The sequence below is a fragment of the Diorhabda sublineata genome, chromosome 10, assembly GCF_026230105.1.
Source record: "Diorhabda sublineata isolate icDioSubl1.1 chromosome 10, icDioSubl1.1, whole genome shotgun sequence".
NCBI lineage: Eukaryota > Metazoa > Arthropoda > Insecta > Coleoptera > Chrysomelidae > Diorhabda > Diorhabda sublineata.
Genome location: NC_079483.1, coordinates 15,644,415 through 15,659,616, shown reverse-complemented (window position 1 = coordinate 15,659,616; position 15,202 = coordinate 15,644,415). Strand labels below are relative to the sequence as shown.

Below are 15,202 nucleotides of genomic sequence, written 5' to 3'. Positions count from 1 at the left end.
TGCTGCATCAACTTATGTTAACTTGGTTATTTGGTCAGTGAATAGCGGCCGAAATTAAGTTGAATCGTTAATAATACTTTTATATAAAAGAAAAAAATATAAAATCGGTTACCCTCATTCAAAAAAATTCAATCACACTTTCATACACGTGGAATATGATACGAGAATAACTATTAAATTGAAGAGGAAATGTAAGTCACTCACATAAGTTCTAGTTAACAGAAAAATGTGTTTCTTCGGCCACTTGTTTCATGTAGGAATCATTGGTGGTGATATCTGGAAATTTGGGGGAGAGGAAGAATTTCAAATCATTCAATTTAACCGTTTCTGTCAACACGATTCGTTATCTTGGTGAAACAAATTTTGTTTCTTCTGCATATGGGGCCTATTATTTGTCATTAATAATAATGTTGTATGAATCTGTCAGCTTCAGTACACTCAAATGTCTGCCGTTTTGATTGAGATATAAGTTTTATTAATGATTACAAATCGATACAAAAATCATTTTCTTCCTTTCAAATATATACAAACAGCACTCTGAATAATATATTTATCGTTGTTTTTGTTCAATTTTAAGAAAAGGAGGGATCTATTTGGAAAAAAGTTTTTCGTGCTCGAATTCTCATGTAAACTTGTAAAACAAATTCAGTTAGACAAGAATATGAAGATGAGGAACGGTTGAAGGCTTAAAGATAAAAGAACTGAACCAAAAGGGATAAACAAAGAAAGAAGCAATGAAAATAAAGACTTCATCATAATTATTGGATAGAAAAGACTTTTTCTGTGTAATTTGTATGGGTGAATGTACTGAAAGTAAGGTTGGCGAAAAATAGATCAAATGGTCTAACTTAGAGCACGCAGATTTATCATAACTGTGATGAATCTGATTATTATATTTCTAGTTTTTATAATTAAGAACGAATTTTAGACGTCTTTTATTTTGGATGTTGATACTGACAAAAAAGTTTTTTATCAGTAGTAAGTATTTGTTGAAGTAGAGTTTTTGCGTTGATATAATCACTTCTATGAGTGATTATAATATAAAGACTTTTACAATATATCTGTTTTGTAGTTATTTTAAGCTATAAAACTGTTGCTAGACTTCATTTTCTTTGTTTCGTGAATATTAAATTTATCTTGGAAGATATATTCAGATCGACTACAAGCACCAGCACTACACCAGCCCTTGGAGTGTGATCTTTTGAGACTTTTTTTCTGATTTGCTCGTATGAATTAATTTTAGTACATAAGTGATTTTTTTTATTTTCACGTACATAAATATAAACGTTACCATTATTTCAGTTGATTGACATAGTACGGTACCTTATTGATGACGGATAGATTAAGATAACGATATTTTGGCGAAAGGACATATAAAATAATGGCGTTGATTAAAGCGAATTCACCAATTATTGTAATGGGGTTGCACTCCACAAAGACAATATTTGTTATTTGGAACGTGAATAATTAGTCACTGTATTCCATATAATATTTACACACCCTATAATTTTTCAACTGCTATTTCTGTCGTTGAAAAAAGTTTTTCTTTAACTTTCATCTTACTTTATTAGATCGCCATACTTTTAATGATTGTGGCTTATGCTAATGAGCTAATCAGGTGGATGATTCCTTTTCTCACTTTTTTTTTCATCTTATGCTACGGATCCTGGCTTTACTTGTTATCTTAAGCCATTCGTCTTCTTTTCCACATTTAAGTTCTCTGTTTGTATCTGTTGCATCATCTTTAGGCCTTCTCTTAGTCTAGTCTAGATGGGGATCAACTATTTTTATATACCTTATGTAAGCTTAATGCTTTCATGAATCTTTATGAATTTTCATCTACTAATTAATACTGTATTTATTTATTATTATTTTTGCTTATCTCTTACAACGATTGGTCCTTGAATTATTCTCATTGTTTTTAAATTTACTCAATAAAAATAATTTTCTTCTTCATACATTATATGGTTTGTATTCCTTTTCCCAACTGAACTATCACATATGTTAATTTCTAAACTGAGGTATTAGTTCATCATCTGTTGCAGACCTTTTTCCAAAAATTCCCATAAAAAATACTGGGGCCATTTAGTTTTGCATGCATTTTTGTTTGGAGCTGCTACTGTATAATGTGGTAGTTTCTTTTGTCTGCAGGAATAAAGTACCTCTCTCTAGATATGTCCATTCAGCCATAAGATTTCTGTGAGAATCTTTTTAGAGAATATGAACCTGTACTTTACGTCTTGATGGTAAATATTTATGATCTAACTTCTTATGTCACAACAGAGCTCAGCAATGGGCTCAGAATACAACAAGCATTTTCAAGCAGAAATTTATGCAATTGAAAAATGTGTCTAGTTCAATCTAGAGACCAACTATCGTAAATAGAAGATGATCATCTTGTCCAAAATCCAAACTCGTTAGGGATTACCTAGAAGAATTAAACGAGCTAAGCATGAAAAATTGTGAAGGAGTGAAACAATGAAGGAAAATGAAATAGCTAATAAGCTCGCTGAAGCCAGAGCAGATGAACCTTTCATAGAACCTGAACCCTCCAGTAGTACCAGCTACAGAACAATAGAAAAGCAGTGAAAAAAGGTAGATAGGAGCAAGATCAATTATTGGGACAATTTACTTGGCTGAGATAGGCAAAGACTCTTCTGGGAAACTATAACCAGAATAGATCTGCTGAATGTATCAACATAAGTAAGAACAATCTAAGAATACTAACAGAAACCCTATCGGGGCACTTTCGGCTCAAATCTGAAAATACTAGAAATTTTCTCAAATTATGAAACACTACAGAACTATACCTGGGAGCGTGTGAAATAGAAGACGAAGATCTCCTGGATTCTGGATTTTCTGAGAGGGTACATGATACCCCAATATCCACATACACACATACATACATTCAAGTTGCCATGAGTCCTGAAATGTAATGCATACATATTAATTTATCAATTTTCAAGAATGTTTAGGTTTCCCAGACAGACTGGGACTCGCCACGACCTAGCCACGCAACCGTGGCTAGGTTTCATTTGATTGATGATATTTATCAGTCAATAAAAAATTAAATTGAGCTAATCCTCTAGTAATATCACTTCAAAATTAGTACTGCAGTCTTTTGGTGAAATTATGAATCTCATATGTTAATTGTAGCGCCATCTATCAGCGAATGTGCAAAGTTTCTTTCTGTTTCTTATAAAAATAACGCGAATTATTCTTGGGATATTATTGAATACTTCACCAATATTTTAATTGAACCATATGTTGTCATCAAAAGCGAGAAATGATACGAAATTTAAGTTAAGAGGTTGATTAAAAATTTTTATTACAAAATTTCATCTAAACAGATAAACAGAGAGAGTAAGTTAAATAAAGTGTGGCAAAAAGAGAACCTAATGAGGTTTCAGTTCAACTCGATTGAATTTTATATAGTAACAACATCTGGAAACAGGGTGTTTAGCTGATGTTTATATGAAAAACCTAACCTATTATGACGTCACGAAGAAATTGTTCATAATAGAAATTCATTGACATATCTTTATTTACACAGGCGTCAAATTTCCATTATTACACAATTCATTAGTTTGGTAAACTTATGTCGGAATGTTAATAAAGGCGAGTTCAAATAACTCTTAATACATTAAATATTTAACGCTAAAAATATCTTTGGTGTGTTTACATTCTATTAATATCTACTTAAATTGTCAATTAGTCCTTCTAATTCATTGTACGGAATATCAAATATCGAAAAATTAATGCAGCATATTTTACCACACATATATGTAATAATTAACAAAATACGAGTAATTATTAATTACTCAGACAAAATTGATTCGTAGTTTAGCCCGAGTGCATTGAAAGACATCTTGCATTCCCTGACTAACCGTACTACTGATGAATAAATCCCTTGTAAATTTGTTTTTCTACTATATGATGAATACACAATTATTCAATAGTATTATAGCACTCCGGTATTTTATTTGTCGCAATCCCAAAACTAAAACATCTATCATCATCATGATATGCAGGCTATTCTTCCGATTTTCCACGTAGCGGTCTCCCTACATGTTTATCTATCGGTCCTCCATTTGAGCCAATTGATGTCTAATATTGGTTAGTCGGCCTCAAGATTTTCCTGCTATCTTCTCTAAACATGGTCATCCATCATTAGTATTTCTGGTCAAGTATCCTTGCCATTACCATTTGAGGGATTTGGTTCTGTGGATGACGTCTATTACCTGGGTCTTTTTGTTATACCTAGCTTATTGCGTTCTTTTGATCTTTGAGTAATTTGGAGTTTCCTAATAAGTTCAGTCTTGAGTGTCCATATGTCATAACTGGTAAATGCATTGGTCGAATAATCATTTCTTTATATAAAGTAGTATTCTAGATTTGAATATTATTAAGTTTCCCCCATATGCACTCCATGACAATTTTATTTTTCCTTCCAGCGTAGTATTATTTATCAAGATATCTTGACTATCTACCAGTTCATTGTACCTTGGTTTTAGCTGGGTTCATTTTTAGGCCTGCTTTTTATTAGCTGAATTGAGTTTATTTATTTGTTGTTGAAGATCTACGCGGTTATTGGCAATTAGGACGATGTCTTCATATCATGACTAGCTTCCCGAAATCATATTTTTTTTGTTCCACTCATAAACTCTCTCAGCGTATGTATGTGACAGATAGTACTGAAGCCTCTTCCAATGCCAGTCTTGGATACTACTTCTCATTTAGTTTGGTAGCATCAACTCCAGTTACCATCGGTCTCCTGACTAATTCAGTCGTTCGTAGGAGTGTTAAGGTTTAGTTTTCCTTTGATTAATCTGTAGTTACTACTTGTCGGAAATTTGATTAGGGCAATTTACATCCCTAATTGTGTTTATTCTGCCCTCCATATAGAAATTAGAACGAAGATACTCTTTTTAATATATATTCCGACCTTTTGCATACTTATGTATTCATCATCCGGGAATTATGGTTAAAGAATCAATTCATCGATTTATTTATGTTGGGTGTCATTTTGAATAAATATTGTTTTTGTAATCGCACGAATTTAATAATTTATACCAAATGTCAACACACTCGATTAATTAGTTTTTATAAATACATAAGTATTAGGAAGCTTGGAATAAATATTAAAAAGAGTACACATTGTTGTTAGATTGCCACAATCCCACAAAGGTAACGTTCAAAAACTAGTTGGCAAATATTTTGATATTATATTTCAGCTCTTCATGATAAATCAGTTTCCGATAGTTACGTCCACAACATTGCAGGGTTTTGCTTGAAATACTGATTGGCTAAAAGGTAACCCATTATAATACTACACGCTGAAACCAAAGACAATTATTTGTCGGAAAAATTTATTATGTGCGGCATATCATGCATACATAACAGCGATTCATCTGATAATTGGTTTAGAGAACAGCTTCTAATATTCCACCATAGTCAGTAAACGTGGAGAACGCATTGTATGAGTCACGTGGAATAATTTCATTTATATCTAAACATATTATATCTGTTTCTGAGACTAATATGTTTCACTGGTATGAATGCTTGTTATTTTATTTTTTGACATAACCTTACTTCTCATTTAAAGGGTTTATATTCTTCTATATAAGTTCAATAATTTCGAAACTCTTGAATTATAAATAGTATTGTTCTCTTCGAACTAACACAAACAAGTTGTTGTAACACGATTTTGAATAGTAAACACAATCAGTTTTATAAATATCTTTCTAGATTTCCAGACGCGTCACTCCGCTTTTTTTCCCTAGCGTGTTAAAAACAAAACAACCAATAAATATTCTAGTGAACCAAATTCACGTAATAAATAGTTGTAAAGGTTATTGTCCTTCTGTCGATATTGAATGACTAACTAGATAAACATAAACAAAATTATCGAAAGATAACTACACAACTTAAGCTCCGATTCTATCAACATCTATTACAGTAGCGTTACTTGACAAAATTTAATTTTAAGCCATCAAATTATCTGCAGATATAGTTAATTTAAGGCATCTGAGTCTATAAAAGTATTTTTGAATAACGAATTCAAGAAAAAAATATATATTTCGATGATCTATCGCGTTTAAGTTTCGGTGGATATTTCGCATTCAAAACTTTATTCTACAAATACATTTGACTTGTGTGTCTGTTTTTGCGTCAATTCCTCCGTTATACAGGGTGTTCCAAAATTGTCTTTACAACTTCAAAAATTCATAACTTCGAACATGAACAAAATATTTATATTCTGTCTTTTGCAAGATGTGAACATCACAACAGAAAGCTCACGGCGTGCCATGGTTCATAGAGACGAAATCAGATACAAAGGTTCAATGGAACTTCAGGACAAAATTCCAAAGAGACCCACCAACCAGACGACCCAGCACAAATCCAGAAAATGTGGAGCGAATACGGCAAACATTCCAGCACAATCCGAAAACTTCAATTCGTCAGGCTTTAAGGCAATTGCAAATGCCTACAACCACAGCCGGACTTAACTGGTACCAAGTGGCACAGAACAGGGAAAACTGGAAAAATATGAGAGAGGCCTATATCCAAAGGATAGAAAACGGCTAGAAGAGAGAGAGAGACAACCACAATCCACAGGGTTCTTCATAAACAGTTGCGTCTGTATGCCTAAAGGTACAGTTGCTGCAGACACTCTTACCAACAGATCGACCAAAACGTGTGGAATTTGCCGTAGATATGTTACAACGTATTGAGCTTGAAAAAAGTGTGTTTCAGTGATGAGGCCACGTTCCATGTGTCAGGTACAATAAACCGCCACAATGTACGAATTTGGGGTTCTGAAACCCCACATGCAGTAGTCTAGCTTCAACGAGTCAGCCCAAAGGTTAATGTGTGGTGTGGACTTATGGACAACAAAATTATTGGTCCTTTTTTCTCCATAGAAATAACAGTTACTGGCGGCGTGTATCTGGATATGCTTCAAAACTTTGCTCTTTTCAGTTGGAAGAATTACAGCCGATTGTTTACTTCCAACAGGATGGTGCACCACCACACTGATTGACAGCGGGAACACCTCAACGAAACTTTTCCCAACCGATGGATTGGACGCAATGGCCCAATTCCATAGGTCTCCAAACATAACACCCTTCTACTTCTTCTTGTGAGGTTATTTAAAGGACATTGTTTACCGGACACCGGTTAATGACATGAAACGCCGCATTACACAAGCTTTTAGTACAATCACAGGCGACATGTTACAGCGTACCTGGCGTGAAATTGATTACATACTAGAAGTGCTTAGGGCCACCAATGATAGGCATATTGAAGTGTACTAAACTAAAAAAACTTTATTAGTTGCAGTAATACATGCAAAAGACAGAATATAAAAATCTTGTTTATTTTCGAAGTTGTAAAGATAATTTTGGAACACCTTGTATTTATTTAGTTACATAATAGATTCTAGATATTTGACACTCTACCAGGGTAGAAAGGATCATATCATATGATTATAACCCGATAAACTAAATAAGTTTCCGGACAACAATGAACGTGATCCGGGTCAGTTTCCGAACATTCAGATCATGATCGGGTTAATACGATCATAGTTTCCAAAAAATCTCTCAAACTTTATATACCATTCATTAATTAACTAAGTACAGAAAATGGGAGTACACCACTGTTGTGTTACGTTTTATCTATACCTATTACTTCAAACCATCGGCAGACTGTCACCTAAATGTTATCAGGAGACGAAAAAAAATATTGATGGTAATTTTTCTGCCATTACGATTGTTTACATTAGATAGCACAAAAAAGGTGAATGAAAAGACAAACTGTTTATGTTTTGTTTACATATTATCGGTAATATTAAAATATGATTATTTACTCAAACATAATCTGATAAAGAAAATTGTGAAGGTTGTACGTCGTTCAATACATCAATTTTGACAGTAGCAATCGCTTTTCGTTGTTGTCGGTATGTTTTAGTGTATTTTTCATTTGAGTTTGTTAAATGTCTAATTTGAATTAATATTGATTCGAAGTTAGCATTCTTTCTTCGGAATAAATTGGTTCTACTCGTAATTTCAAATGTCTATAGGATGGCTAGTTTCTATATACTTTACATCTTTAATACAGCAAAAACTGCAATTTATTTCCAATATATACATTGATCAAGGTATTTGTGAAAGATCTAGACGATAGATGTTTCGAATATATACGCCTTTTTAGCGACGTCACTCCTCCTAAATATCTTCATGACACAGATGATAATCAATCTTTGTTTATGGATAAACCACTTGTACTCTTCATTTTCTGAGGTCAGCTTATACAACTTTTTCATCTGTATTCATCATATTTTGCTTTTTCATTCATTTGATGGACTTGACTATAGAAGTATCAGCGCGTTATAACTCATTTTTTCTCAGTTTCCATGACAACGAAAAGTATCATGTCATATCATTAATGTGAACAATTCATATTATCGTTTCTCATTTTAATTTTTTATGAGTACTTAATTTTGCAAAACCTCTATTAATTGTTGTATTTGCGTTTGTTGTAGCTTCTCTTGAATATACTAAATCTATGTTCAATACTACTTTCGAAAATTCTTTAAATGCAATGGTTGTTGGGAAAACATTTTGGTTATCTCTTAAAATTAAAACTAAATTATGTAAATATATAGTTTGGAACTTAGTTTGGAATTTCATAAAGGCGATTCATCTCTTCTTCAAACGGATTTGGATTTCAAAGAGAAATCAGCAGCTTTTTCTAACGTACCTGCCAAATTTGACAAGAACGTTGTCAAACAATATAAAAAAGAGCGATTCGTCTATTGACCAGTTCTCAATTCAAACGAATTTGGATTTCAAAGAGAAATCAGCAGCTTTTTCCAGCGTACCTGCCAAATTTGACAAGAATTCGATTCAGGAAAGCAAATTCTTATTGCGTTTTTCACATGTCTGAAACCAAACTTTCAACTGGTTTCCTGCATAAAACTTTTATATTATGAACGTTGGAACTTGCAGAAATTCTTAAGTGTCTACCTAGAAACAATTGTTACAAGAAGATTGCTTAACAGTTCCACAAGACAAATTAACTCTTCCGATATTTGTACGTTTTTCAAATAAAACTCTCGGAGGTTTGTATCCAGTTCAAACCCACTTTCACAAATAAAACACTCTTCGCACAAAATTAAGAAATTCTTGACACAAGCAGCACATTCTTCTTTTTCTAAATTCAATCCTACTTGGGTCAACAGAGAATTGATGACATTCTTATGTCTTAATGGAAAATATTTTGAAAAGCAATAAAGTGATATACATTTGTTTGCGTTTGTCTATTTTGAAACTTAAGTTGCCACCCTCGTATAATAAGTTATTTTATTGTTTTTTTTTCCAAATTTTACCAAATTGTATCGCTAAGAGCTTGAAAAATAAGACTGATTGACTAATATGCATAAAAATGTTATTGGTTTTCAAAATTAAGGAAATTCAATCGACTTTCAGAACCATGTAGGTAAGGCTCAAAAAAGATTGTTCCTTTAGAGTATAAAATTACGTTTTTGCTGTGCTAATGGTGAAAGATTGGATTTAGCATCTCATTACTATGTTATGCTAAGTAAATATATTAGGTTATCAAGCTATATTTGAAATATATCGAGATTTATGCGAATCAGCATTTTACACGAGAAACGCTTATTAGAAAATTTATGTACGACCAATCGCTAACAGATGAATATTTCCAATAATTTTTTTTAGGAATTCATCAATATTTTCTCTCGTTGTCAATTGTCAAGCAACCCCCCGCAATGTCGTCCATAATAAAACTCAATCAAACCGAGAACGTTTATTTTGTTGTTTACATTTATTTAAGGTAAACATTTAGATTGTGAGTGACATACGTGAAATCAATTTCCTTTTGCAGAAAAAGCATTTATAAAGCTTAAACCGTAGGGATAGAAGTAGGTACTTATAAAAGGATTCGTTATACCTCAAAGGTACGGTTTGCTTAGTGCCATATCTAAACTACTTTACATGAATTGTATACCTTTTCAGGTATTATAGGAATGAACAACTGTTATTTTTTTCTATTGTATTTCTAGGAAGAGGAAGTTAACAAGTCAAGAATTCCATTCATTGTTTGAAATGTTTTTAGACCATCGTATCGGAATACTCTAAAGGATACTTGTGGAACATTGTTTAATCAAAAAATTATTATCCACACACGCGAACAAAGAAACAAGCATATCTCTTTTATAATCTCTGAATAGTTAATTGTAACCGTTCTAAAGTCTTCATATAGCAGTCTCCAGAAAATATGTGAACTACTGATAGAATAAATCTTAAACTATTAATATATCGATCATCCGTTCACTTAAAACAGAAAATTATTTGTATTTAGTTGTGCAATATCCAGGATTAATTTTTTCAATTTATCAGTAAGGTTTCTAACCAGGTCATTATTCCTGTTGGTTGATTTGTATATAATTGGTCTTGGTTCTATATCTCAATTAATTGAAAAGAAATTTCGGTCTTTAACAAAATATATTCTGCTATTTCATAGTTATATGAATAAATACCTATTACATAATTATGAAAATAAAATCAGTTTCCCGAGGATTGCCAATTTGAGATAAGGTAATACGATTGCTATTTGAATTGTTTACAGATACTAAAAACATTCATTTAGCTCAAAACTGAAATTAAATCGCAAACATTTTCGGTAGATGATTTTCTATGACTTGGATTAAACTAACAACAGTATGCAGATCAATTCGCTTCGACTTTTGATGATGAAACAGCATCTTGAGCCACAGAGTTTCGCTGGTTTTTAGAATTCAATCGTGGAGTCACTTAGATCGTCGTGTGACAGACCATGAAATTGAGGCACACTTGGGCATTAGTTCCATCCGCATACATTCAATATTGCAAGTAAATTTGACTGTTAAAAATACTTATTCACGTTGGATACCGCATAATTTCACCATCGCTTGTGTCGATTGGTGCAAAGTAATGCTGAAAAAATTCAATATCGGGGCTATAAGATCGTGACAAGCGACGAATCATGGATCTTTGTATATGAACACGAAAGTAAACAACAATCGATTGTAAGACGAGTCAAATCCATCATAAGATGTTAGGGCTCGGAGCACTTCGAAGCCGATGGCTTGTTTTTAGAAATAACTGGACATTTCGCCACCGTTCCATTAGATCAACGTAGAACGGTCAATTCTGAACGGTATACCAGTATTTGTTTACCCGAAGTGTTCGAAAAAATGAGGGAACCAATCCAAGAAGATGAATCATTCTCCACCACGACAATGCGTCCGCCGTACAGTCATTATTTGGCACCCAATGATTTCCTCTTATTGGTTCCAATTCATGCAAAAGTGTATTATTGATATTAATGGAGAATATTTTGAAAAGCAATACAAAAATGTTGAATCTCTTATGAATTCACGATTAAAGGCAACATTGGAATTTATGAAACAGGATTAATAATTTCACTTATATTGTTTAGGCCTTCTTTTTATTACAAAATGCCCATCAACCGTTATTAGCAGCGATTTAGTAGAAATTAAGTATTTTATCTATAAATATTTTTTAAATTAAATTTATGATAGAGATATATCTGTTTAAGGTAATTTTTAAGGTAAGTAATATTGTATTTAGGTCCTAAAATTTCACGTATTGTTTCGAGTGGTAGATCTGATGATGATCTTTCTGAGTTAAGAGATTATACGATTGTGTGTTTTATAGTCAATTTACAATTGCAGTTGCTACATTTGGGTTCAGGCTTCGCATCAAATAAGTAGCTTAGGCCTTTTTTATTATTGACAATTTACTTGTTTCTTTGTATGTGAACCATTTCTACAAATTTTCTTTTTCTTTTATTGAACACTGTTTGGAGGATTTTTGATTTTTTACAATTTTCAGATGTTTATTGATATTTCGTGATTTATTTTTAATTTAATATGTCTTTTTAATCTATTTTCTAAATATTGAGATATCTGAGCTATGTAAACAGCATCATAATTATTACAAAGAATTGCAGTTTATTCTGAATACGTTATTTCCATTTTTTCGGAATAATTATTTTCCTAATGCAGCTTTTGCTTTTTCAATTGTAGCTATGCATCAGGATATGATAATTGGATAGTACTATCAATCACTGATCTTTTTTGTGATATAGGATCAGAGGAACTGAAGGTCAAATATCTTGTACAGCAAGTAAATTTACTGAGTAATATATTTTATTCTCAAATTGAACGTGTGTTAATATAAGTATTTCTACAGCTTTAACAAATTTGGTTTGAGGTACTCAAGAAATACCAGATAAATAGATTTGGAAGCTTTTTCTTCGGCCGTTTGGCGACGCCAGAAATTTGTCCTAAGCATATGAAAAGCGCTTTCAAAAGTCCATACAATTAAAAGGGCTTCTAGAAAACCCTGAATTGAATCATGAGCTTGTAATCGTTCGAAAAGTTAACCCACAATAGTTTTTACATATGCAATTGAAGTTTATTGAAGCGGATTATATTTGATGGAATTATACTGAAAGGAACAACTTTCCTCTAATAGCGGATTTTCAGTCAATTATTGGAAGTGACAGTCAGTATAGGAGCAATTTTCCTCTCCTAATATTTCTCCTAATAATTAATGCGAACAATTCAATTTTTGAATGTATTCCCAATATAGTGTGGCTTAAAAAATATGTATTATAAGTGATTGACCTTGAATTGTTCATCATCTTTCGTGTTGTTTGATGATTGGTTTCTATTTATCCTTCATTAAGAACCTTTTCTTCGTGTAGCTATTCCTTATACTGAGTTCGGAAAAAATAGAAACATTTTTATTACCATACATTTATGAAGATCCCTCTCGTTATTTCCTCAAGATATCATGACATCAATCTCAGCATTAATTCAAATGATAGAAACAAAACATATTAAAAACTATTTATCATTTGACAACAGTACCTCCTCTTTCATGTGCATAACCCTGTATAAAATTCTTAGATTCTTATCTACCTTGAGATATTCTAATGGTCACTAAACCAAACAGATAGGAATTCCAGAACGTTCTAATGGTGTGTGTTAAACAATTATTTATATTTTCGTTTTGGAAGGTGGCAGCAACAGGCATTGAATCTGTTACTGTTAATGTTCAGATCGAATGATAGTTTATTCGATTTTGTAAATGGTGGGAATAATTAACAGATTGGTTTTTCACATACTGATTTCATAAGGTGGAAGATACTGTTTTAATCATAAATATACACTGGGCGGTGACTCGTTCTCAGAACAATTTTGGCTTCCTAGTAACATTAATGTAAGTGATTTTGAAAATTGGAAACAAAGTCGGTTGTAGCGCGGTTAAAAGAGCGATTGGTTTGACATGGATGGTTTGAAATGGCTAGAAATACAAAATATGATTAAAGTAGTTCAAGTGTGTTATATACATAAAAATATAGATAATAATACGAACGACAAATCACTCGTTGGATTCACTTGTTAATATGGTGAATGATGAAATATATCTAATGAAACTTCAAGTACTTATGCATCTCCCAAGATTTTCGAAAATTTCACTAGTCGAATATTATGCTAGTTGTCGAAGAGTTAGAGTAGTTTCCATGTGCGCCTGGAACGTGAATTGTCTTGAATTCAAACTGGCGGGAATTCCCGAGCGGATGCTTTGGGCGTTGAGGGAGATTTACTCAGAAATACTCGTTCCAACGAAAAAATGATTACAGACCTTTTTGTAGAAAATTTTGTGCTCTACATTTTTTGCCCAGACAGTATTTTTCGAATTCCTTTTAATTTTCGAGTTATTCGCGTTTCAAATTTTTTTACTTACAAGTTCCATAATTTCGAAAGCCCGTACCTGTAAATATGTTAAGAGTTGCTAGGCTTGTTCAGTTACCCACGTCCTCTGAAAATCTGGAAAATCTGAAACGTCCAATTTAATTTCGGGTTTAATCCTATACTATTGTAATAAAAATACAAAAACCGAAATCTAATCTATAATACTTTTCATGATGTTTTTTTGAAAGTTTTGAAATCATTTTTAGAAATTTCTACGCTATACGTATAAGTCTGAAACAAACAATTCTATACTGTTGTATTTATTCCAATTTTCCAGTTGTGAGTGCAATTACTTTTTGAATAACATAATGGAATCACTAATAGCATAAGCCAATGTTTTGCAGAAACATTTAAATAAAAATACAGTTTTTAAATCTCCGTGTCGGTATTTTAATCCATGCAGGTAATTTCATCCGCAAAATTTCAATACTCTCAACTTTTTCCATTATACGCTTGGTTTAATTCTCATAAAAAGGCAATTGACTTAACAACAAGATAAACATAAGTATATTTAACAAATTCAATTCTCAAAATTTCCACTTGGCTGTGTAGACAACCATTCAATTGAATGAGTTAAATAAGTTTAGGAGACTTTTTGAATATTTCTGTAGCTAGAAAACGATAACCATGCAATTGAGAAGAGTTCTTTGAAATTCTTTCTACGATGAAATTGCTTGATTTAGTATTTACCAAAAAAATGTTGATGTATATCATATCAAAGAAATTTTCACGGAATTATTGAACATGTCAATATGTACAAATTATTTGGTCTCTTAAGATTAAAACAATTCGATTGCATCACTAAAAATTCAATCATAATACTTAATGACAATGATTTTTGCAATTTTACGGATATGGTCACAAGCAAACATGACAAGACGTTATCACAAACAAAATTCAAAAGAGAAAACTGATTTCTCGTTTATTTCATGATGCTACTATATGTCTGAATCAACATTTGGAGTATGTCACAGCTAATATATCGTTGAACAGCAATAAAATGTCCTAATTTTCTCATCGCTTCCATACGAGGAGAAATATCCCATGTTGTTAGAAATAGTTTTTCAATGTTATTATGATGAGTCAAGTTAACCACGAGTTGCCACATGCCAAATTGATATGGCAGGTATGATATGTCAATGCTGACATATTTTTATTAATTTTTTGTACGTTAATTGTACCATGATATCTATTAACCTGTTTGATAGATTCTAGATGCTTAATAATTGTTATTGAGCAATTAACAATGATTTACCCCCTCACACGAGCCTTGCACTAAAATTTAATTCTAATGTGCTATTTTTATGCTGAAATGCCGAAAAGTAATGAAACCATAAACCTAAGTAAGCCACG

The 15,202-nt window shown here is 32.2% G+C and overlaps 1 protein-coding gene across 1 annotated transcript in view; it reads right to left on the bottom strand.

Moving 5' to 3' along the window:
• The window catches only part of LOC130449484 (desert hedgehog protein A), a 109,803-nt gene that overhangs the window by 16,921 nt on the left and 77,680 nt on the right, over window positions 1–15,202 (bottom strand). The gene's annotated exons all lie outside the window — the stretch shown is intronic.